The sequence below is a fragment of the Malus sylvestris genome, chromosome 7 (genome assembly GCF_916048215.2).
Source record: "Malus sylvestris chromosome 7, drMalSylv7.2, whole genome shotgun sequence".
Lineage (NCBI taxonomy): Eukaryota > Viridiplantae > Streptophyta > Magnoliopsida > Rosales > Rosaceae > Malus > Malus sylvestris.
The window spans coordinates 17,831,599-17,855,439 of NC_062266.1; the positions used below are offsets into that span (position 1 = coordinate 17,831,599).

General features: G+C 39.4%; 1 long non-coding RNA gene across 1 annotated transcript in view; it reads left to right on the plus strand.

Moving 5' to 3' along the window:
- The window catches only part of LOC126628916 (uncharacterized), a 52,059-nt gene extending 39,670 nt beyond the window's left edge, over positions 1–12,389 (plus strand). The window contains exon 2 of the long non-coding RNA XR_007625627.1: positions 12,283–12,389. This is a non-coding gene — a long non-coding RNA (uncharacterized LOC126628916). The remainder of the gene's footprint in view (positions 1–12,282) is intronic.
- Positions 12,390–23,841: the final 11,452 nt, after the last annotated feature.

Here is a 23,841-nt window from a genome sequence, read left to right on the forward strand (position 1 = left end):
GCTTTTGTGGTGGGTGAAGCTTTTGTGAGTGAAGCTTTTGTAGGTTTTATGGGTGAAACTTTTGCAGGTGAAGCTTTTTGTAGTGGGTGAAGCTTTTGTGGTGAGTGAAGCTTTTGTGGGTGAAGCTTTTATGGTGGGTGAAGCTTTTGTGGTGGGTGAAGCTTTTGTGGGTGAAGCTTTTGTGTTGAAGCTTTGTAGGTGAAGCTTTGAAGTTGAAGTAAGCTTTGTAGGTGAAGTTTGTAGGTAAAGCTTTTGTGTTGAAGCTTTTGTAGGTGAAGCTTTGGAGTTGAAGCTTTTGTTGGGTACCATGAATTAATTTTGTTTCACACTATCTTGATCAAGATAGTGTGAAGCTTTTGAGAATTTATAGTTGTCCTCCATTGATGAAGCTTTTGTTGGTGAAGCTTTTGTGGTGAAGCTTTGTTGGGTACCATGAATTGATTTTGCTTCACACTATCTTGATCAAGATAGTGTGAAGCTTTGTTGAATTTCCCTTTTTATTTTATTTTATTTTATTTTATTTTATTTTTTGGAAAACTAGAAATTTGCTGAATTTCGCAATTTTTTTTTTGGGAACTAGAAATTTGAAAATGTGGGAGAGACAACATATAAAAATATTGCTTCCACATAGTTGAGCAAGAGATTGTGATGCAAGTCACACCTTGTAGTAGTCGAAGGTTTGGACAAACCATATAAATTAAATTTGTTCGAACAATCTTGATCAAGAGTGTATGAAGCTTTCTACGAGTTGTAGTTGCCCTTCATTGATGAAGCTTTTGTTGGCACCATAAATTGGTTTTGCTTCACACTGTCTTGATCAAGAGTGTGTGAAGCTTTTGAGAATTGTGGTTGCCCTCCTTTGATGAAGCTCTTGTTGGCACCATAAATTGGTTTTGCTTCACAATGTCTTCATCAAGAGTGTGTGAAGCTTTTAAGAATTGTGATTGCCCTCCATTAATGAAGCTCTTGTTGGCACCATAAATTGGTTTTGCTTCACACTATCTTGATCAAGAGTGTGTGAAGCTTTTGAGAATTGTGGTTGTCCTCCATTGATGAAGCTCTTGTTAGCACCATAAATTGGTTTTGCTTCACACTGTCTTGATCAAGAGTGTGTGAAGCTTTTAAGAATTGTGGTTGCCCTTCATTGATGAAGCTCTTGTTGGCACCATAAATTGGTTTTGCTTCACAATGTCTTGATCAAAAGTGTGTGAAGCTTTTAAGAATTGTGGTTGAACTCCTTTGATGAAGCTCTTGTTGGCACCATAAATTGGTTTTGCTTCACACTGTCTTGATTAAGAGTGTGTGAAGCTTTCTACGAGTTGTAGTGTTTGCATTGTTACAAAGGGGAAATGTCTGAAGCAAATGCAAAAGGGTTGAATAGCTTGATCTTCGCATGCCATGCACTGAAGTTGTTGTTGGCTTGCAATAAGACTTTGTTTGTGACTATAACTCTTGTTGGGCATAAGTGCTCCCCTAGTTGAGTTGTTAAGCTTGAGGATTTTTTATTATTTGTGAATGCTAGGAGTTCACGTGTACAAGTTGTACCACTCATCTTCTGGTAGGTGGAATGAATGGTGAGTTGCTTTCATTACTTGGTTGGTGGTACGAAGGTGAGTTCCTTCATCACTTTTCATCACATTTCATCACCTGGTTGGTGGCACGAGGATGAGTTCCTTTTTCACCTGGTTGGTGGCATGAATGGCAAGTTGCCAAATGATATTAGAGTACGGGTTGTACATTTCATCACATGGTTGGTGGCATGAAGGAGAGAACGGGTTGTACATTTCATCACCTAGTTGGTGGCATGAAGATGAGTTCCTTCTTCACCTGGTTGGTGTCATGGGTGGCAAGTTGCCAAATGATATTAGAGCACGGGTTGTACATTTCATCACCTGGTTGGTGGCATGAAGGAGAGTACGGGTTGTACATTTCATCACCTGGTTGGTGGCATGAATGAGAGTACAGGTTGTACATTTCATCACCTAGTTGGTGGCATGAAGATGAGTTCTTTCTTCACATTTCATCACCTGGTTGGTGAGAATAAGGGCAAGGTGTCGAGGCACATTGTAACAAAGTGTCGAATGACACAAAGTATGTTGAACCATTTCGAAGCACAGTTGGCTTATGTATGAATGTGTTGGAATGTATGATTGAACGAATATACTGTGAAGCTGTTCGTTTATTTGTATAGTCTTGTTGATATAGACTTTGTTTCATGTTGGAAGCATTCATGTTGAAGCTTTGAACCCGAGTGTTTCATTGCTAGGAATGTAAGAGGATTAGGACCAAGTTGTCTAAATCACCTCTTTATTGAATTCATGCCAAATAGTCTTCGTTACATAGGATACTGAACGGTTGAAGCTTAACACTTGTACAATATGAGTTTACTTGTAATAGTACTTCAAGTGATCAGCGTTCCATGGATGGCCAATAGTCTTGCCATCGGAGCTTCTAAGCTTGTAGGAGCCAGGGCGACTGATGCCAACAACTTTAAATGGTCCATCCTAGTTTGGACTAAGTCTTCCTTCACTCGGGACTCTGTCGCAAAGTAATCTTTTCTTCAATACCCAGTCCCCCATTTTCAAAAAACAAGGTTTGACCCTTTGAGTCATAGTAGTTGGAGATGTGCTGCTTGTAGGCGACATTCCTCAAGTAAGCCTAGTTTATGTGTTCCTTGACTAGATCTAAGCTGAGGGTAAGTTGTTTGTCATTTTCGCTTTCCACGTAGTTCTAGACTCGGAACGTTGCTTGGTCAAGCTCAACTAGGACTACTGCCTCTGTACCAAAGGCAAGTAAGAATGGGGTTTCTCCTGTTGATGCCCGATATGAAGTGCGGTATGACCAAAGAACTTGGGGTACAAATTCTGGCCAACAACCTTTAACCTTGTCCAAGCTGGTTTTCAAAGTTCGCTTGATTATTTTGTTGATGGCTTCAACTTGTCTATTAGACTGGGGATGAGCTGGGGAGGCAAAACATAAGTTGATGTTGAACTTAGAGCAGAACATCCTGAACTTATTATTGTTGAACTGTCGCCCATTGTCAGTGTTGGAAGTATGCCCACAAAGCCACTCATTTGATGTAATACCTTTTGGAATACTTAATGTATTAAACTATTATATGTTTAATGAAGGGCAAAGCTTATTGTTAATCACTATTTATTGTATCATGTGTTTAAGCAATAAGGGAATCCAAGGAATGTATTTAATCTAAGAGAGAAGTGATTTAAGTAAGTTAGATTAACGAGACCTTTCTCTTATGTTCATTCCTAAAACGTTTCTAGTCATAGGATTGCCAATTGGGCATTGACAATCCGCTAAGGTTAGTATATGTTATGTCAACTCAAGCGTGAGTATGACTAGTCTCAAGTCATTTAGTGTTGGACACTAAGACAAACACATAGGTGCTTGAAAGAGTAATCGAGTACACTGAACAACGATCAAAAGAGAGTTCGAACATACATGTCATGTAAGAACTCGTAAGTTGCAATATGCAAAGTAGTCATTTGACCTGAGGCATCATAGATGTCTAATGGTTAGGTCCTTGATCTTTGATCATGTCAAAGGCATTCCATTGAGAGTGTCCACGGCATTGTTGGGGTCAAGCTATCTATTCATGTAGGCATATGAATGCACAACAAGGGATCTCTAACCTTCCATAGTAGAAGGAGAATACTCTAAGATATGATTCGAGAGTCTTTGGCCAAAGCATATGAATATGACTTAGGAAGTTTGTTCCAAATCATATTCAATTGAATCATATAGAGAAGTATCACATTGGATAGTAGACATGAACATGAAACAAACTATCACTCAAGCAATGTGATTAAGAGTATTGTATTAGAGAATGACCGTATTGCGTTGTAGTTGTAACTGGATAGGTTCTCCAACCACTTCTACTTAGCTTGGGTAACCATGACATGCTGCTAGGTGTCACTCATGGTTTGTGGAAGCCCTGAAGATTAGCAAACACTAATCTTAATCAAAGGGAGAATTGAAATGTAGTTTCAGTTCATAATCGATCGTTAAGAGTAACAATCGCCCACTGCCTCGCTAATTGGAACCTAATGGATCATACACCGAGTAAGGATGAAAGTGAAGAAATATAAATGAAATGGATATGCAATTAAATGGTTTAATTGAAAATGGTCAAGATTAATTAATTAGTTAATTAATTTTACGAAAGGTTCGTATTGGGCTTTTAAGTTGGTTTTGGATTTCGGGGCCCAACAGTGTTTTGGTCCACAAAGCCCATTATGTTTAAGTTGTATGACCATTAAAACAAAATGGGCAATTAGCCCAATAACAAAGACAAGGCTGGCCATAAGGGAGAGTGGATGCAAACTTGAATTAATTACAAGTTTGCCACTCAAATGTGATGTAGTATAAAGTTAACTTTATAGCTATTTTCTCATTAGGGTTTTCTTGAGGAAAAGAGGTGAAACACTTTCTCTCTTTTTCTCTACAAAGAGGCCGGCCACATAGGGAAGATTTAGCTAGCAATCTTTTCTTCTCTAAGTCATCCATTTCATCTTCACACCTCATCCTTGGTGTGGAGACTTAAAGACACCAAACCTTTGGTGTTTTGGAGATCCTTTCCTCACATCCTTAAGGAGCAAATGAGCATCAAAAAGGAAGAAAATCACAAGGAAGATCCAATGAGCTAGGAGGTGACTTGAAGGCCCTCCACTTGGGTGAATCCCTTGTGTAAACAAGGATGAGCTTCAAGGGTAATGAATCTCTAAATCCTTCCTTCTCTTTAACGTAGTTAAAGAGTCTCATGGTTCACCATTCACTAGGCTTTGAAAGTCATGGGTTTTAGAATTGTTTTTTAATGCATGCCTACTTTAATGTGTTAATAGTTTGCATATGTGTTCAAATATTCTCACATGTTCTTAGCTAGGACAAAATTTTTCCTTCAGTCAGTGACTATCGCATTGGGAATGCCGAATCTACAAAGGATGTTCTTCCATACGAAGTCTTCTATTTTTGCCTCAGTAATGGTTGCCAAGGGTTCTACCTTAGCCCACTTTGTGAAGTAGTCAATTGCAACGATTACATAGCGAACCTTACCTTTCCATGCAGGCATTGGGCCGATTAAATCAAGTCCCCATTGGGCGAAGGGTCAAGGGCTGATCATAGAAGTGAGCGGCTCGGGAAGGGAGTGAGGAATAGTTGCGTAGTGTTGACACTTATCACATGAGCGAGATATTCTGATGGCATCTTGGTGGAGTGTTGGCCAGTAATATCCTTGGCGAAAAGCCTTATGTGCTAGGGATCGAGATCCAGCATGATCTCCGCCGACACCTTCATGTATTTCCTAAAGGACAATTTCTACCTCTGCAGGCATAAGGCATCTTAGGTATGGTAGGTTAAAACCCCGCTTATAGAGTTGGTTATTAATGATCAAGTAACGGGTAGCCTTGTAGGAATCTATAAATCGAGGTAATCCAACTATCCCTCTGTTGTAAGCTGCACACTTCCGCAGCCATGGTGCTTGGTGCTGCCAACAATTCGACCTGAATTTTTCTCCCAATCTTGTCTTCCACCGCTGACGCGAAGCGAGCCAAAGCATCTGCATGACTGTTTACCGCTAGAGGAATTTGGGTGATCTGGTAGTGGAAGTGTTTGAGCAACAATTGTGTTTGTGCCAGATATGCTGCCATGGAGCTATCATTTGCGTCAAAGTTGTTGGTGACCTGGTTAACCACCAATTAGGAGTCACTGAAATATCAATTCGTTTAACCCCAAAGTGTTTGGCCAAACGTAAGCCTGCTAGGAGGGTTTCATATTCGGCCTCATTGTTCGACGCCTTGAATTTGAAACGAAGAGCATACTCCATCGCCACTTTGTCAGGGGTCATAAGGACTAGTCCTGCTCCACAACCTTATCGATTGAACGAGCCATCAACATATAGACTCCATGCTGGGGCTGTTGGTTATATTTTCTGAGCTTCCGAGGGTAATGAAACCACTTCTTTAGGCGTAGAAACAATGTCAACAGGATATGTGAAGTCGGCGATGAAGTCTGCCACTGCTTGGCCCTTTTCAGCTGGCTTTGGTTGGTAAAAGATGTCAAACTCACCCAATGTTATCACCCATTTGATCATTCGCCCAGAAGTGTCAGGACTTTGGAGTATCTGTCGAAGAGGATGATTAGTAAGCATGATGATGGAGTGTGCTTGGAAGTAAGAGCGAAATTTTCAAGCAGACATGACCAATGCTAGAGCCAATTTCTCAATGTTAGAGTATCGTGTCTCCACATCTTGTAAGGCCTTGCTAGCCTAGTAGACAGGCCGTTTGACATTACCATCCTTTCGAATAAGAACAGAACTTACTGCTGAAGCTGATATCGACAGAGAGATAATGAGAATGTCACCAACCTCAGGTTTAGAGAGCAGATGGGCTTTACTCATGTAGTCTTTAAGGTTCTTGAATGCCTCAGCACATTCATCGGTCCATGTAATGTACTTCTTACTTTCCTTAAGTGCTTTGAAGAAAGGAGCACATCTGTATGTGGCCTTAGAGATGAACCTAGTTAAGGCTGCCACGTTGTCAATAAGGCTATGGATGTCTTTTGAAGTTACCAGTTCCTTCATGGCAAGGATTGTTTTTATCTTCTCGGGATTAGCCTCAATGCCTCGTTGGCTTATCATGAAGCCTAAGAATTTGCCAGAGCCTACACCGAAGGCTCATTTGTTAGGGTTCAACCTCATTCGATACCTCTTCAGAATGGTGAAAGTTTCAAATAGGTTGGTGATGTGTTGGTCAACATGTTTACTCTTGACTAGCATATCATCAACGTAAACTTTCATGCTCTTTACAATCTGTTCGGCAAACATTGAATTGACCAGTCTCTGACAAGTCGCTCCTATATTCTTTAGGCCGAAGGGCATGACTTTATAGTAATTTAGTCCCCTGTCAGTCGTGAAAGCTGTGTGTTCTTGGTCAGAAGGGTTTATGAGGATTTGGTTGTATCCTGAGTAAGCATCCATGAAGCTCAGGAGTTCACACCCTATCGTAGAATCTATAAGTCTATCTATGAGAGGAAGAGGAAAGCTATCATTCGAGCATCTTTTGTTTAGGTCAGTGTAATCGACACACATTCTCCACAAAACCTTTTGGAGCAGGAGACTTTCCTTGGTCGGATTCTTCTTAACAATGACAACATTTGCTACCCACGTTGGATAATTGACTTCACGGATGAAGCCTATGCCTTTGAGTTTTTCAACTTCTGCCTTCATTGCCTCTTACCGTTCAGCGTCATAAGATCTTCGCTTCTGTCTCACTGGCTTGGTCTTGGGGTCAATACTTAAGCGGTTACATATGATATCGGGAGAGATGCCTGGCAAGTCCTCGTATGACCAGGCGAAGACCTCAGTGTTCTCTTGCAAAAAAGAGATCAATGCCAACCAAATGAGTGGTGACAAAGTGGTGCCAATCTTCACCATGTGATCTGGATAATCTTTTGAGATAGAGACCTTCTCCAACTCTTCAGCGGGTTGTGCTTGCTGGGTGAAAGAGTCATCTCGAGGATCGTCGGGTTGACTATTGCCACCATGAGTTAGCTTGGTCTAGGCTGGTCTTTATGACTTGGTCATGTATAGAAAGGGTTTCTTTGGGCACAGGCAGGTGTTGTTGCTTGACCGAAGTGTTGTAACATGATCGTGCACTAAGTTGATCTCCTCTGATGTAACCATTTCCATAGGGGTTGGAAATTTCATCAACATATGTGTGGATACCATGGCCTTGAGATCATTGCATGTGCGTTCGAAGATGACATTATATGTCGTTGGGCAATCAACCACCAGGAAGTTAGTGTTAATGGTAGTTGTGTAAGGGCCTGGTCCAATGGTGAAAGGTAAGTGTATGCTCCCTAAAGGTTGCTCGATATCACCGGAAAAACTTATCAGATGAGAAATCGAGCGATCGAGCAAGTGTTCAGCTACATTAAGTGCCCTGAAAGCTTTAGCAAACATGATATTGACCGAAGCCCCCGTGTCTACCAGGATTCGTCGTACTTCAAAGTTGGCTATGTGAGCTTCCACGATCAGTGGGTCGTTGTCAGGGTAGATGATACCTCTTTCTTCCTCAGGGTAGAAACATATTGAATCCCAGTTAGGCTTTTGATACTTGCCTCCCCTGATGTCTTCCACGTGAAACACTTGGTAGCCAGTGTTGGAAATATGCCCTGAAAGTCAATCTTTGGATGAAACCTTTCAGGACAATAAATGGATGTATAGATGACTCTTATACATCAAATGGCGAAGATACTATTTAGGACTATTTCTATAAACGATATATGTCCTAAATGGTGCATCCATGGACAATGGATCGATTGAAGAAGTAATCTAATGATGTTAGACTACATAGACCTTTTTCACATAACCATAATGTCCAAAAGGTTCCTGGTCATAGGATTGTCTGAGGGATACTGACAATGCATAGACCAGTATGTACTATGTCCGCTTCGATTAGAAGGATGGAAAGTCTCATCCCATTCGTGTAGTGACACTAAGACAAGTATGTAGGTGCTCATTAAGGGAATGAGTTCACTGAACACAATCGAACGAGAGTACTTGCATGGAGGTCTACTCACATGTCAAGCAAGTAACTCTAATGGTTGGAATAATGTAAGTAGTCATTTGACCTGAGGCATCATCGTTGTCTTGTGGTTAAGTACTTGATCTTTGATTATGTCAAAGTCTCCCCATTCGCGGGTGTCCACGGCATAATTGGGGTTAAGCCACTTAGTCATGAAGGCAAGTGAATGCGCAACAAGGGATCTCTAATCCTTATGAGAGGATGAATACTCTAAGATATGATTCGGGAATCTTCGGCCGAAGTATCGAGCGTAATAAAGGAAAGCGTTCCTATACGACTCAATTGAATCATATAACATGGAAAAATCACATTAGGGGTTTGACATAATATATCCATACCCTAATAGTGTGATTGAGAGTATTGTTTAGAGAAGGATCAAATTACATTGTAATTCCAACTGAATAGGTTCTCAGAACAACTTCTACATTAGCTTGGGTAGCCATGATATATGGTTAGATGTCACTCATGGCTTGTGAGTTCTTCTAGATGATTAAATGTAGTCGTCAAAGAAGAAGGTGAATTAAAAGTAAGTTTTAATTCACTAAGTGATTGGATTAAATATAATCAATTGGATTGGTGCCAATCACCTCACTGCCTTGCTAATTAGAACCTAAAACGATTGTTCACCAACACACTCTTGTAGTGAGTAACTAATGGATGATGGAAATAATTACTTGGATTAATTAAGTATTGTGATTAATTTAGAAAGTCTAAAGAAATCATAAAAGCGATAAAAGATCGTTTTAGGCTTAAAGAAACGTTCAGGTTTAATTGGGCCCATTGGGCCTAAACCCATTGGGCTTTTATTCAAGCATAAGATGACTTGAAATGATAAAAGCCCAAAAGCCCAAACAACACTAAGGAGGCCGGCCACATAAAGGGAAAGGGAGAGAGAGGAAGTCAAGTGGTTGACTAGGTTTCTTTGTTCTATAAAAGGAACTTTATAGAGATATTTTTCATTAGGGTTTTTTGGGTGTTCAAAACAACAAAAGAGAAAAAGAAAATAACTCTCTCTTCAACACCGAAGGCCGGCCACCATAGGGAGATTTTAGCTAATCATTTTTTTCTCCCTTTGGTTATTCCTTCATCCTTCTCACTACACTAGTGGGTGAGGATCTTTAGAGGTCTTCAACTTTGGAGACTTGAAGAGAACCTAGGAGCACTCATTTGTAAACAAAGTGGAAGAGGCAAGGAATGAGGCTAGGCTCAAGGAGTTCAAGGAGCAAAGGTCTTGGAGGTGGTCCATCCTTGGTCTAAGATCTAGATCAAGAGGTATAAAACTACTCCTAAACTTTATTCTTCACTAAAATGTTTTGATGCATCATATATAAACCTATACATCTTGAAGGGGATTTGCATGACTATAGCTTTGATATTATTTGATAACATGCTTCCGTTGCTTTCGTATATAAATTTTGAATTGTATATGCATGCTAGTCATTAGAAATCCCACATGAATCTCATAGATTTCCTTCACGTGCCAAATCTTCAATATGATCACAAATGGTGATACACTTCTCGCCGTCATGGCCGTTATGCTCGTGGTAACAGCAAAATGTGCCCGTGTTCTTCGTGGGCTTGTAACCCGACTGCCTCAGTATTAGCTTCGGTATCAGGTGTGCTATGATGGGGTAAATGGCCACGCATATGGCGTTCAAGGGCGTGTATGTCACATACCTCGGGGTAGGGCCTATCCTGACACATGTTTGGCCCACTGTGTTGACTGCCTGGGGGCAGGCATTATCGTGGCGATACCCTTGGTTATCGCAATGACCTCCTTTACTCCTTTTACTAAAATGGGACTGGTAAGGATGGAAATCTTTCCTTTTACCCTGAGATTGATATGTCTGTTGACTTGGTGAAGTATTAAGTAAGGCATGAGGAGGCACCGCTACCGTTTGGAAGGTCGAGGTCTTCTCATTTGGTTAGATCTGGCTTCCACTCCCTACTTGTTGATAAGGGGTGGCTGTGAGGGGGTTTCCCTTGATATATCCTTGCCTTAGCGGAGGCATAGTTGTAAGCTTGTGCCATCACCTCAGAGTAAGTTTTCCAAGTGTTGGCGTTGATCATGTACTTGAAGAAATAATCACGTAGGCCTACCGTGAAGGCTTTGAGGGCAGTCTTGTCGTCTACCTCGGCACAACGGGAATATTCATGGCTGAAGCGGCCAACATACATACGTAATGACTCGTCTGGCTTCTGGCAAATAGTGTACAAGTCATCCGCAGAGTGCAAGCGTTTAGTCTGGAAAATGTGTTGAGAAATAAACAGTTTCCTCAATTCCTCAAATGAGTCTACTGTCTTAAGTGGAAGACGACAATACTAGTTTAGAGCTCCGCCAGAGAGGGTGGAGGGGAAGAGAAGACATCGCTCTTCGTTAGTGTGCATCTGGTATGCCATGATGGACTCAAAGAGGTTAAGGTGTTCAATCAGGTCCTCCTTTCCAGTATAGAGTTGCAAACCAAGCTTCTGCTTTGTCTTTGCTTGGAGAGAGGTGTCAAGGATCCTCCTTGTAAGAGGGCCAGGCCTAGGTTGGTTCCAATCAGGTATCTCAGCTTGTTGTTCGGCCTTCAACTTGTTTACTTCCTTAAAGAGTTGTAGGACAAGAGGGTCCTGAGTGGAGTCATGTACCACTGGAGCTTTCTTTCGTAAATCTCCATCTCCTCTTGGAAGTAGGAAGGTTTGATCAAGAGCATGTGATTTTTCCCTGGACTCGCCGTACTGACTTCCAAGGTATGTCTGTTGGAACATCTTTGAGTCCCTTATACCTTCCTGTTTCTCTAGGACTTGTTACCCCTTCCCCAAATTAGTAGCCGGTCTGGGACATGGGAGGGGACCGAGTCTTTCAGAGACCCTTGGGTCATTGATCTTCGAGCTTAGATGGATGGGATTGTCTTGACGTTGCTTTAGGAAGTCTCGACAGTCATGAAAGACGGCTTTCGATCCTTCCACTCCTTCTATAAGGAGGTGCCTTCCTCCACTCCTCCTGCTTCGGGTTGAAGCAGCTGGGTTGAGAGAAGTCTCATGTTGGTCACCATTTCGATGAGTAGCTCGCTCCTCAACAGGAATACCCATGTCGAGGGAAAATGACCCTCCGCGTTGGGGGGCACCCAGTTGATGGTAGAATTCTACATGGGTGATGAGCTCGTGTGTTTTAGTATACCTAGCCTCGTGGAGCATCTCGAAGACCATCTCATACTGCTCTTCGAGGACCTCATTCTTCATTGCTATCTTATTATTCTAACTTTCTAGCTCATCGACTTTAGCTTGAAGAGCAACCCTCTTTCCTTCCTTATTTCGTTGCCTCGAACCAGGTGCAAAAGGGGTGTCATTCTGTGTGTTGTGGCTTCCTTCACTCCCCATGTTGGAGAAGGATGCCTAGTCAAAAGAGAGTGTATGAATGGTGGAAACCACCTTGACAAAGCTGAAGAGAGTGGGAATAAGTGTCGTTCCCACAGACGGCGCCAAATGATGATGCACAAAATTAGTGAAGACTTTGGTACAACAGAAAATGTTAAGTTTGTGACCTTCGCTAGATTTTTCCGGTCACTAGTGTGGATAAGTATGTAAATGGATAGAGATAGGGAAGCAAACACAAGATGTACGTGGTTCACCCAAATTAGCTATGTCCACAGAGTAGAGGAGTTCTCATTAATTGTGAAGGGTTTACACAAGTACATAGGTTCAAGCTCTCCTTTAGTGAGTACTAGTGAATGATTTAGTACAAATGACATTAGGAAATATTGTGAGAGAATGATCTCTATTTATAGAAGAGAATTTCTAGTTTCATTCTGACATTGACACGTGTCGTGATTGGCTTCTGATGTTGACACGTGTTGCGCTATGATTGGCTTCTGATGTCGACACGTGTCGCGCTGTGATTGGCCTCCTGGTTGGAGGGAAACTCTTCTGGGTCCTTGACGGTATAACGTTGACCGGTACTCAGTAGTTTCGGGATTGGTCAAGTATGGTACAAACACATGTCATCATTCTTTCCACCCCTTTGCGACAATTTTTGCATAATCAGTTTTAAATATATGTAGAGTCATTTTTTGTATACTTTTTAGTAGAATTTATTTGTGTAGTTAGATTCAGTTTGTACTTTCAATAAAACTACATACATCCCATCAGTGCAATCCCTCCTCGACAATTTTTGCAAAATTAGTTTCAAATATAGTAAAATCAGTTTTGTATACTTTTTAGTAGAATCAGTTTGAATAATTTTTAGTAGAATTTTAAATCTCTCTTCCTCACATTTTCTTCCTTCCGATGAATGACAATGTTTATAAAATTTCACTATTGGTTTATCATACCGTGGGTGCTTGATAAATTTCCATTTACAGAATACATATCTTGGATTATTTTTTTCATTTACAAATTCAAATCGTGGTCTTCCCATTAAATAAATTTTTGATAGATTTTTTTTTCGTTAACAGAGGTTGAAATAAAATTGTTGAATTTTTTGGGAGAAAAGCAAAACAAAGGTCTTCTGGTTCAAAATTTGCTTGATTTAAAATTCATCTTAATTTGGAATTCAATGGAAGATTATCTGTGATGAATTGTTTTTCTTTTTTATACATGTATTGACAACCATAAAGTGTACTCCCTGTAATTTTCCTTAAGCATAGAACAAATAAGTCAGAAACTACAACAAGAATCAATATGAATTATGAAGGAGGCCCTTCGTCACATATGAAGAAAACGAACCCAAAAAGAAAAAAATAAATCATAAATCCGAGGGCATTTTGTCCTGGGTCAAAGATTTCCCCACTGGATATGACCGATGTATTCTTGTTGTTATTGTTGGAACTTTTTCTCCAAGTCAGATGTTGGGATCATTCTATTTTGTCATTGATTTCTCGGTCGTGCTCCGCTTTTAATTGTCAGTAAAGAATTGTTGGTCATTGGATATTTTCGTAACTTACACTCCAGAGAAAGAAAAAAATGTCAATGATGTCATCTTCTACATGTTTAACTTTCGTCTCTCCTTGAAATAAATTAAAAATCTTATCTCAACACAAAATTAAATCTTAAAAGTACATTGTTAAGTATTAGGTTTATTGTTTGGTTTCCTTATAAAAAACTGTAAATGTTACCACACTTACTCATAATTTAGAGTTAGGGTACAATGTTGATCTGGGATTACTGCTGGAATTGAATTTGTCAAAGCACCAGTTGACACACCCTGACCCGAAATGTCCACATAGACTCCAAATCGAATTGTGCTGGTTGACACCTGAAAGGTGACGAAACCATAAAAGTAGTGGAGTGGAATATGTGAGTAAATTTAAACCTAAAGTGCCTAAATGTAAGAGTGCGTTGGTGAGCAGGAATGAACTTATTTCACACGTGATGTCAAAGCATAAGTAAAGTACAGTAAAGGAGAATGAGAATTATACCATCGGGAGTATTCCTATAACAACGTTTTACCAGAAAGTCCTCATCAACACAGAAGCTCTGATACTAAACCTGGAGGGGCAAAAAACAAGGGTGAGTAGGCCTGAAAATAAAGTTTTGTAAAACATTTTCGAAAACGTATAACCCCTCTCCATAAAACAAGTATAGTTTCCAAATTTATATACTACATATAGTATGAAAACAATTACCTATGAAAACAATTACCATAATTAGTAGTATTTTAGAAATATGGTAAATCACAATGTTCCACCTATAAAACGTGTAACAACCGATAATCATGACATCTAGCACAAATGGACATAAAATATTGGGTGTTGATCGACATATGCTAACACACGAGTTCATGCAAAGATATTTTGACATAAACATGACTGGGTGTAATAATGGTTTACACTCTAGTACTACAATCACATGAAGATTGGCGCTATGCGCATCACATATGAGTCTTAATTGCCTATAACAATCTAGGACATGCCTGGAACCTACAATGGATCCAAAGAGAGCATACGGTGCAATGTGAACATACACATGAAGCCTTGCCCTGGCCCAGGCGATTACAAACACCAGTGTAACATGCATAATGAACAGTAATATAAATATGGTCATATTACGAAAATTTCATAATTCACAACAATAAAATAATAATATATGTAACCATAAATATTATTATGGCATCACGTCGAAATATGCATAATCGTGCATCCCATAAAATTTATGAAGATTTCATAAATTTCTTCAATACGCTAATTCTTATAAACTTTAATCTAATCCAGGCGTAATGTAGAAAATTCTTTATCAAATATATAAATGGAAACTACACAAATACATAATATTTAAAAATAAAGACCTACTCATAAATCATGTCGTCGAGTTGAACCCGCATCGTGGGCATCGAAGCTCCTTGTGATGCCTTTCACCTAGAAACAAAATCATTTACGTAAATATATAACATACTAATGTATATCACGTTTTTGTACAAAGTACAGCTAACAAATAAATTATTTTAAAACTGTCAAATTTCAGAAAACTGACGGCGGATTCGGGTTCGACATATTGAGAAACCTAAGGAAGAACCTCGGGTTCCTCCACTTGCCGCCACGCACTGCACGCACTGAGGACAGGAAGCTCACACGTGCTCTCACACGCGCACGAGTACTCGCCATCCTCACGAAGGCATTGGTTTTGCAGGTTGCAAAGCCATATTCCCGAGCTCATTTCTCAACTAAATCTAATGGTTCAAAAACCAAAAATGTAGTTAGAAGTGTAAGGAATAATTTAGACCAAAAGAGAGGCTCAATAGAAGATTGAAAAAGAGGTCTGAAAGTGGTCTAAAGACCACGTTTCCTTGCTCCAAAAATCTAGGGAAGTTTTCCCCATTCGCCTTATTTGTAATAACCTTCCCCCAAAACAAGTACAAAGGTTATAAATAGTTTCAGATTATCACTAAAAGGGAATTTGGTGAATTTTGAGCCTTACCTTGGTCGGTATCACCAAGGACTTCATCAAAAAAACATCAAGTTCAAATAGAGCTCCGTGTGAGCTTCTGCACATAGTTTTTGTAACCCAAGGCTTGAATTAGTTTGTAGGGGTAAGAGGATGGTGGTCTGATGGTGTGTCAAACTTGTCGGATTCGGCCATGGCAAAAGATCGCCATATCAGTTTCTGTGCAGAGGGCACAAGAGGGAGAAAGTGAGATTGATAGGGTTTAAAAGCCAAAAGGAAAAGGGGGAAGGGGTGGTGTTTTGCCAGAGTAGGCGATGGTGATGATGGGCCGGTGCTGCTGTACCTTCTATGCAGTGTGCATAAAGTTTAGGGAGATAATGAGATAAGGGTTCGTTAGAGAGTGATGTGAGAGGGTTTAAAAAAAAGGGAAAAAGAGAGGGAGACACGGGGGTAAGGGAGAAGAGTAGGTGTGGGCCCCATTGGCTAACCAAACAAAACCAAACGTAGAAAGACAGAAAAATATCTTCCGCACCATGTGAAATTACCAAATTACCCTTGATGTTGGGTGTTTCGTAAAATCTCATTGTAGCTCAGAATTCGTTTTGCTTGCGTCTACGCGTTCGTACCGTTGAGTACTACAAGGATACACTAAAAGAATGGGTCATACGTCTTGCTATACGATGGTCAACGAAAGTCAACATTTTCACCTTTAAGGGTATTTTCGTCAATTCACTCTTTTAAAATTGGGAAAATATTTGAAATGTCACATGAACTTGTTCATATTTTTCAATTTGTCATATAAACTAAAATTTTAAGCAATTTTTCATACCAACTTTAACTCCACCTGTGTAAGTTTATCTTACATTGCCGGTCCTAAGCTTGGATAAATGAGAAGAGAGAGGGCGTTAGGTAGTCAACAACCAGCACTCCTAGGTTACGTTGAATCCTTATAAAAATGAATCCAGGACAAAATTACGCTAAAGCTAGGGCATCACCCGTAAGTGGCGCGCTGTGTTGCCCAAGCACAGTGATAAGTGAGCAAGGGTCGTTGTATCTCCATCGGCACCCGGATGCAGTGTTAAATGAGCAAAAGGGTCATAGAAACTTCTTTTTGAACGACTCCACTCAAAGTTGTTTTGAAGCATATGCTCCTATCAACTTTACACAGGACACACAAAAGAAGTACTTTGATCCTAGTAGACAGGGGAGTGTGAAGAAACTAGGACAGAAGGGTAGAGTTCAAGAGAGTAGAATGCGTATAGGAACGTGGAACATAGGAACCTTAATTGGAAAATCTATGGAAGTAGTGGAAGTTATGGTGAGGAGAAGGATAAGTATTACGTGCCTACTAGAAACTAAGTGAGTTGGTCTTAAGGCAAAAGATCTAGAAAACTCAGGTTTTAAACTTTGGTATTCGGGCACAAATAAAACGAGAAACCATGTTGCCATCATCGTGGACAAGACCTTAACACAAGATGTTGTAAATGTCAATAGGGTAGGAGATAGAATTATGGCAATCAAGATTGTAATAGGACAAGAACTCATCAATGTGATTAGTGCGTACGCACCTCAAGTAAGGTTGGATATGAGTTTGAAGGAGAAATTTTGGGAAGATCTTGGAGACTTGGTGCAAGGAATTGCTTAGACGAATAAGGTATTTATAGGATGAGATTTAAATGAACACGTGGGCAAAGAGACAGGCAACTATGGAGGTTTTCATGGTGGCCATGGTTTTGGGGAGAGAAACAAGGATGGGGAGGACATCTTGGATTTTGCAATGGCATATGATCTCTTCTTAGCCAACACCTTTTTTAAGAAGCGAGAAGAACATGTGATCACCTACAAGAGTGGGTTGTCAAAAACACAAAATAGATTTTCTTCTAATGAGGAAAAGGGATAGTATAACTTGTAAGGATTGCAAAGTTATACCGAGAGAGAGCTTGGCTAATCAACATCGCTTGTTGGTGATAGATGTACATATCAAAAGAGAGAGAAAAAAGAACAAGATCTAGAAGTGCCTAAGGACTAGATGGTGGAATCTCAAAGGAGAAAATCAAGCCATTTTCAAAGAGAAAGTAATCACCCAATGCGTGTGGGATAGAGAGGGGGAAGCTAGCCAGAGGTGGAATTCCATGGCTAGTTGTATCCGAAAAGTAGCAAAATAGGTATTAGGATAGTCCAAGGGCTTTACTCCACACCAAAAGGAATCTTGGTGGTGGAATGAGGAGGTACAAACAAAGGTGAAGGCAAAGAAGGAATGTTGTAAAGCCTTATACAAGGATAGGACTGATGAAAATGATGAAAGGTATAGAATAGCAAAGCAGGAGGCGAAGAAAGCTATGAGAAAAGCTAAGCTAGCGGCTTATAACGATATGTATAGGCGATGAGATACCAAAGAAGGAGAGTTAGATATCTATAAACTAGCTAGAGCAAGGGAAAAGAAGACAAGGGACCTAAACCAAGTAAGATGCATCAAGGATGAGGATGGAAAGGTTCTTGCTACAAAGAATGCAGTCAAAGACAAATGGAGAGGTTATTTTCATAATCTTTTCAATGAAGGACATGAAATGAGTACTTCTTTGGGGGAGTTGAGTAACTCAGAAGAGTGTAGAATCTACTCCTTTTATCACCGAATCAGGAAGGAAGAAGTGGTTGTAGCTTTGAAAAAGATAAAGCATAGAAAAACAGTGGGCCTAGATGATATACCAATCGAAGTGTGGAAAGTCTTGGGAAAGACAGGTATAGCATGGCTCACAGACCTTTTCAATAGGATTTTGAAAATGATGAAGATGCCAAATGAGTGGTGAAAGAGCACTTTGGTGCCTATCTACAAGAATAAAGGCAATGTACAAAATTGCATGAACTATAGGGGTATTACGCTAATAAGTCATACAATGAAGCTCTGGGCGAGAGTCATTGAGCATAGATTGAGGCAAGAGACATGGGTTTCGGACAACCAATTCGAGTTCATGCCAGAGCTCTCAAACATGGAGGCAATCTATCTCTTACAAAGATTAATGGAAAGATATAGAGATGGTAAAAAGGATTTACACATGTCTTTATAGATTTGGAAAAAGCGTATGATATGGTCCTAAGAGACATTCTTCGGAGGATTTTAGAGAAGAAATGAGTACAAGTAACATATATCCAAGCTATAAAAGATATGTATGATGGAGCAAAGACTGCCGTAAGAACTCATGAAAGACAAACCAAAAGCTTCCCCATAACTGTAGGGTTACATCAAGGCTTATCCTTAAGTCCTTACCTTTTTGCATTGGTAATGGATAAGTTAACGGGACATATTCAAGATGATATTTCTTGGTGTATGCTTTTCGCAGACGATATAGTGTTGATAGATGAAACTCAGGAAGGGGTAAATGCAAAGCTTAACCTTTGGAAATAAGTGTTAGAATCTAAAGGTCTTTGCCTAAGCCGATCAAAGACAAACTATATGGAGTGAAAGTTCAGTGCAAATGGAGGCCTAAATGAGTTTGGGGTGAGGATCGAAGATCAGAAATTACCAAAGAGCGACCGTTTTCGCTGTTTAGGATTTATCTTGCAAAAGAACGGAGAAGTAGATAGAGACCTTAACCATAGAATACAAGCTGGATAGATGAAGTGAAAAAGTGCATCTGGCATGTTGTGTGACCGCCATATGCCACTGAAGCTTAAGGGAAAATTTTATAGGACTGCAATAAGGCCGTCGATGCTGTATGGCACAAAATGTTGGGCAATAAAGCATTAACACGTACATAAAATAGGTGTAGCGGAGATGAGGATGTTTCGTTGGATGTGTGGAAACATGAAAAATGATAAGATTAGGAATGAGGATATCTGAGGTAAAGTAGGAGTAGCTGAAATTGAAGGAAAGATGAGAGAAAATCAGTTACGGTGGTTTGGATATGTGCAAAGAAGGCCTACTGACGCTCCGGTTAGAAAATGCGACTACGGGACAGAGGTCCAGGGCCGAAGGGGTAGAGGAAGACCTAGGAAAACTTTAGAAGAGACTCTAAGAAAAGACTTAGAGTACTTAGATCTAACAGAGGACACGACACAAAACCGAGCGCAATAGCGCTCTAGGATTCATATAGCCGACCCCACTTAGTGGGAAAAGGCTCTATTGTTGTTGTTGTTGTTGTTTGTCATACCAACTTTACAAAATCATTCATTTGTCATCTCTCCCTAACTTCGTTAAGTTTTCCATCCAATATAGGTCATATGCCTCGCACATGACTTGTGTTCACGGTTATTTAGGTCATTTTAATATCTTCTCACAAGTTTACTTTTCTTTAGTACAAACACTTCAATTTTTTACTTCTTTAGCGCATATGCATCTACAACTCCATTTATGGCACAAAATGTCAACATGTTTTTCATTTATAGAGCCCATATGAAATAATGTCTTCGTGACATGCTAAAATGCTTATGGATCATTACATATTTTAAGCAACTAGAAGATAGTGCATTGCATGATCATTTCATTGCTATCATATCAAAAATATTGTTCCATTGCCTGATTATATTCAAAATCTTTTGAATCAAACAAAGAACCAAATAAAAAAAAAACATTTGAATTCATAGTAAAAGCCATTCCATCAAATAATAAAGCTAAAAAAACATAGAATCAAAATCTCTGAAGTCACAAACAAAGCCAAACATAAAGAACCTCATCTATATTTATCATAAATTAGTAGGTCCTCATTGACTCTATATTCTTGAGCCATCCTTAATTTAAAACACTTGATAGTCGTCACTCCCTTTTTTTTTGACGAAAAACTTTAAGTACATGTACTCATATCAGTAGCCTTTTTTGTTCCTTTAGAAACCCTAGAGTTTTTTGTCGAATATAACTTAATAAAAGGGAAGTATGGTATTAGAATGACCGAAATAACTCTAAACACAAGTCATGTGCAAGGCACAGATTTATTTTGGATGGAAAACTTAATGGAGTGAGGGAGAGATGACAAATTAATGATTTCAAAAAGTTGGTTAGACAAATTGCTTAAAATTCTGATTTATGACAAATTGCAAATGGGTACAAGTTCATATGACATTTAAAAAACTTCCCCTTTAAAATAAATAAAATCGTAAAATTAGGGACTGGTTGTTACACCAGTCGTCTTCGCTACAAAAGGTTTAATTCATAAATTTGCATATGCATACCAAGCATATGTTTTCCAGATTCCTTTTGTTTAGTGTAGTTGTATAGTCAGAAATTCCTTTTGCTATCTAGCTGTCTAGGCACTCAAATTAAGACAGCCCATATAGGCCAACTGATACATTTTCTCATGCGTGGATTTCTTACCCTTGATCTAAAAAGTCTCTTCGGCTTGTGACACGTGTCTCCTTGTTCCTTTAGTCTGAAACATCCAACCCTTCCATTAAAAAAGGTTTCAAGGTTTCATTTGTTGTTGGCTAGATTATTCACATCTCAAGAAAAATAGTGCATTTAGCCTAGAGCTACCTCTTAAGCTTCAAAACCGAAACCCTAACTAGAAAACCATCTCATGCAGAAATACCCAATCACTGCATATTAGGTTTGCATTGTATCATGGTTTTGTATTAAGTTCTTGGTCTAAACCTTGAGTTTCATATCCTTATAGACCAATCTTTTGGATTCATGTTAGGTTCTTCTTCAACTGTTTAACTGGAGAACCTGACTAGTTGTTTGAATCCTCAGTTCATTAACATATCATAACATCATATCATTGATCGTGTTGATCTCAATGCCACAAGATGAAGAGCGCAGGAGGAGTTGCCACTTCATGAAGACTAAAGGAGTTCATTTCATGTAAGTCAAGGTTGCATAAAGGTAAAGCTGCTTTGTAGATAGGGATCTAATAATTGAGTTTGTGTGGTCTTTGTATGAACCTTGTTTATACTAGTGGATTGGACTCAATGGAGAGTCCTCAGTTTTTTAACCCATATGTGGGTTTTTCCGGCCAAAAACTTCATTATGTTCAATACTTTACATAGCATTGTTTATGACCATATAATCAATGTTAGAGATCAACTTTGTAGGGTTTGCTAGTATTGACACTTTGTTAACTAAGTAAACATAACTCAAGAACTAAGGCTAAAACATAATAGAAGATCACATTGTCTTGTTTTAGCTTCATAAGTTTATTGGGTTTATGTACTTGTGGGTACCTGGCAACCTGTACCTAGTTGACTAGTAAGTGTGTCTAGTCAGTATAGTTGGTTTCAAAGCTTTTATTATAGGGTAATCCGTTTGGTACCAATTTTAATTGGTATCATAACCTTGCTCTAGATATACATAGAGTAATCTTCAAGATTTTGCTGGTATTGGGTGAATTCTCATTATGGATTGTGATCGTGTTGCTAGATGGTGTAACTCTCCTCCATTCTTTGATGGCGTGAACTATGCGTCTTGGAATGAAAAGTTTCAAATATTCCTAGAAGCACAAGACTTTATTGCAGTTGATTATCTTACTTTTAAGTGAAAGGCTCCATCTAGAGCTGTTGATGGGGAATCGGTGATCAAGCCTAAAAGTGAGTGGACTCCTAGTGAAGTGACGTCTGCAATGGCTAACATGAAGGCAAGCAGTGTCATTGTATCTACCATATTACTAACTCAGTTTGCTCATATCCGCTACTGCACAACTACGAAGCAAGTTTGGGATAAACTCTGAATCCTTCATGAAGGTGACAAACAAGTGAAGGATTTAAAGCTCCAAATAACCCTCTCAAAGTTTGAGGATTTAAGAATGCTTGAGTTTGAAACCTTCTCAGCCTTCTATGAGAAAGTTAAAATGTTGACGAATGAAGCTTTGGGATTGGGGAAACCTATTAGTGAAACAACGATCATTCAAAAGATTTTGAAATCTTTGCCTAAGAGATTCCAATCAAAGAAGGTTGTTATCTAACAGTTTCAAGATTTAAGTGAGATTAAGCTTGAAAAGTTAGTTGGGAAACTGATAGGAGCATATTTATGCGACTTAGTTGGCTTGTTCTTGTGCATTTATGTCGTGTTTCCTTAGTTATTTTAATGTTTAAAGTCATTTTCGTGTGTTTTCAGACTCTAAGTACAAAGTATGCAAGAATATGCATTTTGGAGGCCTTTGGAGCATGTTTCGGGCTTGGAATGGATAGCAAATGCATGGGCCAAGTGGATGGACGAATTTGAGAACTAAAGAGGCCAAGAATATGAAGAATTATGGTCCAAAAGATGAAGAAAACAGCCCAAAAATCTGTCACCCCAACTTGCATTCCTTGCCATGCAAACCACATAGAATTCCCTTTGGATTCCATGCCATGCTTGATCACTCTTGTCCCCTACATAATTTCTAATTTCATGCTTCAATTCATTTAATTATTACACTCAATTGCTTGATACCTCTTGTTCCCTTCACTCATTAGATTTTAGACAACATTTACATCCATTACATGCACCAATTGATGCTCCATCATTCACATTTGGAATCCCATGCCTTGTGTACCACATGTTGCTGCACCTTTGACCCATTTATTGACACATTTTCACCTCCCTTTCCATCTCTATGCAATGTACACAATCATTCATGCTCCCTAGCTTCAAGACCACTCCATTTTACCCTTCACACTTTGCATCATCACTTCATTTTCACCCTTGGACCATTGCACACCACACACACAAATTACCATGCATTTCATCCTTAACCTAACCTGATTTTCTAAGGTTTTTGGGGCCTATAAATACATGTTTACACCCCTTGGCCAAAGGGGCAATCCCCCATATTCATCATTTTATCACAGAAATTCGTCCATACACACCCTAGGAAGCAAAACACCCCAAAAACACCATTCTAGTGCCTAGAAAACATAACAGCCACTCCACCTTCTTCCACCCTCTTTGCCTAGTTCTCCACCACCTTCCAACCATCAAACACTCTTCCACACTCACCCTAAACCCCTCCATATCATTCCCCATCCATTCTACACCATAAATCCACCCAAAAATCTGTCCACAAGCTTCATGCCGCAACAAGGAGGAAGGGAGATCCATTGATGCACTTGCTTTCCAAGTTGGAGCATTTTAGGTGTTTTCTTTCCTTTGATTTTAATGTCTAATTTTATGTATCTTTGTATTGCAAGAATGAGGAACTAAACCCCCTTAGTTGGGGGGTGATTCGAAACCATGTACATGCTTGCAATATGATTTGATTACATTCAGTTGTTATTTCATAAGTTGCGGATTCAATTCGTTCATCTACTTGATTGATAACTTATTTGTGTATGTTGATTGAGAGTGCACGCTTAGTTTTCATGCATGAATATAATGCTAGATTATGAGGGAGTTTCACCTAATAGTTACAATCTTATAATCACAAGTAGTGAAGGTCGCTTGAAAACGATCGCGTTGAATGAATTCTTGGCACTA